A 4,507-nucleotide genomic window follows, 5' to 3' on the forward strand; every position below is an offset into this window, starting at 1 on the left:
GGAGATGCCCAAGTCCTTGGGAGGCCATCCCTTGCATTAGTGTGGCCTGGATGTGAGACATGGAGTCAAAGAAGATTATTTTGGAGCTTTAAGATTTATGAATGCCCTGCTGGGTTTTGGACTTGCATGGGGTCTGTAGCGCCTTTGTTTTGCTGATTTTTCCCTCTTGGAACAGGTATTATTACCCAATGCCTGTATGCCGTTTGTATCTTGGAAATAACTAACTTGCTTTTGATTTTACAAGCTCAGAGGCAGAAGGCACTTGCCTTGTCTCAGATGAGATTTTGGACTATGAAATTTTGAGTTAATTCTGGAATGAGTTAAGACTTTGGGGGACTATTGGAAGGCATGATTGTGTTTTGAAATGTGAGAAGGACATGCGATTTGGCAGAAGTCAGGGGCAGAATGATATGGTTTGGGTCTGTGTCCCCACCCAAATATCTTGTTGAATTGTAATTCTCAGCGTTGGAGGAGGGTCCCAGTGGGAGGTGATCGGATTATGGGGGCTGAATTCTCCCTTGCTGTTCATATGATAGTGAGTGAGTTCTCATGAGTTCTGGTTGTTTGAAAGTGTGTAGCACTTCCCCCACTTCACTCTTTCTCCTGCAGGCCATGTGAAGATGTGCTACCTTCCCCTTCACCTTTCACTGTGATTGTAAGTTTCCTGAGGCCTTCCCAGAAGCAGAAGCCTGTACAGCCCAAGGAATAGTGAGCCAATTAAACCTCTTTTCTTTATAAATTACCCAGTCTCAGGTATATTTTTATAGCAGTGTGAGAACAGAACAATACAACATATTTTCAAAAATCTTGTTCCAAAGTAACAGACTCTTGAGGAACATTGTATAGATATTCACGTATCTGTTGCCAACCACTGTTGTCAAAATTACTTAGCTGGGATTTTTGCTGCTGTCTTATGAGAAACAGGACGCACTTGCTAAGCATCCGCACCTGTTAATAGCCACTTTGTTATCTCTCTTCACCTGTCTCTTTGCAGTCATGAGATTTGAAAATGTTATCTATAAATTGTACTCCAATTATTAGACTAACATGTTCCTGGCTGAGGAGGGGTTTTATAAGTACTGTACCTGGTTTGATAGCCAGGAATGATACTATTTGGAGCAAGTCATTGTACAATTAGCCCAGGTTTAATGATCACATCTGCTGTAAATTACCATGAACTTCATTTTATCCACATTGTAATCAACATTCAGAAAGGCTGTCCCTGTCCTTTCTTTTCTCCTACTTCACAGTCATCACTGAGTACCACCTCTTTAAAGGGCTCATGGATGCAGGATCTGGGCTTTTTTCTGCTTCCATAATTGCAATAGTACCTGCCTGTTCATCCTGACCTGTGGCTCTATCCTGTGATAACAAAGGGATTGCCATTTTTTTTATTTGGCTCACCCATAATACATGTGGATTAAGGCATTAAATACTGGCTCCATCTAGTGGTGGCCAACTGCATACTTTCTTGTTTTTACATAGGCTCTTCGGGATTTTCTGTGTTCCTGATCAAACCAATCTTTCTGTGTACTCATAAGACATTTTTTCCACTGGATCTCTGTGTCTTACTGTACTGTTTGTTTACTTCCTGAGCACCATTTTTTGGGGGAATAGGATCTCCCTTGTGTTTGCAGCTCATTCTATCAGAGAACATGGCAGCCTTCCTGGTCTTTGCTCCTTTGCTAGATCTATTCTTTTATAGATTACAGCAAATTGGACACCTAGCAATTTGAAGTCTTTTTCTAGAATGCCCTCTCCCTGATAGTCTTTCTACTTCTCAGTGTGGGCCCTGTTTGTATGCTGACAGGAAAACTACCTTCCTAGATGGAGTATTTCTACTCACTGATGGATGGATCTTTTGTATACTAAGAACTATATTGCCATAGTTGCTTTTCGGTCCTAGCATTAGTCCACAGTATGGTGTTTATGTCATTTTTTGTTAACGGAGAGCAATAAATCCTAAATAACACAGGTACACAAACGTCTTCATTGCTACTATGATGTGTTACTACTACCTTAAAATAATTTTGGAAAACATGGCAAAAAACGTAAGATTTATTATATCTAGGCGATAAGTATATAGATGTTTGTCATACTCTCTTTACTTTTCTGAAGGTTTGATTTCACAATAATAGTTTTTAAATATAACTGTTTTGTTCTAATAATTTTATGAATTAAAGAAGGGAAGTATGCAAAACCTTTGATATGATTTGGCTCTGTGTCCCCATCCAAATTTCACCTTGAATTGTAATAATCTCCATACGTCATGGGAGGTGATTGAATCATGGGGTTGGGTTTTTCCTGTGCTGTTCTCATGATAGTGGATAAGTATCATGAGATCTGATGGTTTTATAAAGGGGAGTTCCTCTGCACGTGACCTCTTGCCTGCTGCCATGTAAGACATGATTTTGCTCCTAATCTGCCTTCCGTCATGATTGTGAGGCCTCCCCAGCCATGCTGAATTGTGAGTCAATTAAACCTCTTCATAAATTACCCAGTCTCAAATACGTCTTTATTAGCAGTGTGAAAACAGACTAACACACCTCTGTGAACAACTTTGTCAAGCTTTTATAACTTGTTATTGCTGACATAGGCTGAGCAAAAATGCCAGGAAAATTTGAGATTTGTGCCAAGCAAAGCTGTCCTTGTGGTTTTGTCTATTTGAATGCACTTCTCTCCCAAACTTCACAAATCTTGGTTACTTACTGACTTTAGAGGTCGAATATAACCTTCTCAGTGATGCCTTTCCTGCCCAATAACTAATAATCATCCCCTCTCCAATTATCCCTACCTTCTTCTGAATTTCACCTTTTGCACAAAAATTATCACCATTTTCATTTATGTATTCATTTTTAAATTGAATGTCTCCAACCACTAGAGTATAAGTTCCATGAAAACACTGTATATCTGGTACCTAGAATACTGTCTAACACATAGTTAGCACTAAATACATTACATTAAGTTAATATCAAATAATATGCCATTTCTCCCTTAGGATGTCCTGGTGTATGAGAGTTGGGAATAATATTTATTGGCAATCCCATTAGTACCTTGAATATCCTATTTCTGGTTATCTTTCTCCCCTGATACGCTGCCACTTCTTGATATCTATATTCAGACAGATGAACCTGTGGATGGGATAAATTACACAGAATGTCTATTAAGACTTACTACCAACAGGAATAGAAATTGTGAATTACCATAGTGAGCCAGAATAACCTAACCCTAGATATAATATACATAATGTCAATAGAGGGGATTTTATTCTCAGAGTTCTTGAATTCCTATAGCTACTCTATTGTGAGTTAGCTGAAATAAATTAGGATTCTTTCTTCAAGTTCTACTCAACACTCAGGAAAAGGGTAAAAAAAAAGTGATCTTCTTTATTTTCCTCAGCGATCAGAATTAATAACAGAAACTGGAAAGGAAAAGAACTGGAAAGCACTCAAAAAAGTTTAAAGGAGGTATTAAACTGAACTTCAGATTCCAGCTTGAGAGGGCATAAACCAGAGAAAGAAGAAAAGCATTGTGATAAATATCTCGTTTACAATTCCGCATTTCTGATTCATTTTTTTTTTTTTTTACTTGAATGCATCTTTTCAGCAGGGATTTTAGGAAGATTTCATCTACATGAGTGCTCAAGAAGCCCTCTCTGCTCTCCACTGAGGTGCCTTCAATTAAAAGTGATACTTCACACCAGTTATTCCAACTTCTGCTAAAATGTCAAAATGAGAAGCATGTTGGATTGTACCATGACCCAGAGCAAATGTAAATAACCACACCACTGCAATACCATCATGTAGTAATATACATTTCTTAAAATAAGGAGGATGTTTTAATTCAACTAACAAGCAAAAGTGTGAAAGTGAATTACAACTTTTCGCATTATCAGCTACATTTTCCCCAGTCTTAGAGTAAAAATATATTTTTTCTTATCAGTTTCTGTGCAAGGAACGCTGTGGATTCATAAAACCTGCCAAAGTAAGTGCATTGCTTTTTCTCTGAAGCAGAGATCAAGAACAAATAAGGCCTCCAGTTTTCAAAGGCAAGGAACAAATGGCTTTATGCTGGATGTACATGGTGTTATTTGGGAATAGGCAATGGAAAATGAAGTGAGACCAGGGACACAGTCTGGAAAGGTATTTTCTCTTCTTGGCTTAAATAATTGCTATAGAGACTCTTTACTATTGGTAAATACTTTTTTTCTTTGATACTGTTTTTGTCTGTAGCTTGTCTTTTTTTCTTTTCAATAAAATTATGAATCTAAGTAAGCCAAGAGCTGTAATATGTACCGATTACCCCCCACAGGAGTTATCTATTTATTAAGTGACTATGTACACACTGTACTCTCTTAGACAGTAATCTCCACACAGGCAAAGTTGAATGCATTTGTAAACTCAGATTGCCGCAATTATTTTAACCCGTATAAAAAATCCTCACATATTTACAGTAACTCATAATCTATGATTACTAAATCACTCCTGGATTTATGATATTACCCCAT

Source organism: Pongo abelii, chromosome 15 (assembly GCF_028885655.2).
Source record: "Pongo abelii isolate AG06213 chromosome 15, NHGRI_mPonAbe1-v2.0_pri, whole genome shotgun sequence".
NCBI lineage: Eukaryota > Metazoa > Chordata > Mammalia > Primates > Hominidae > Pongo > Pongo abelii.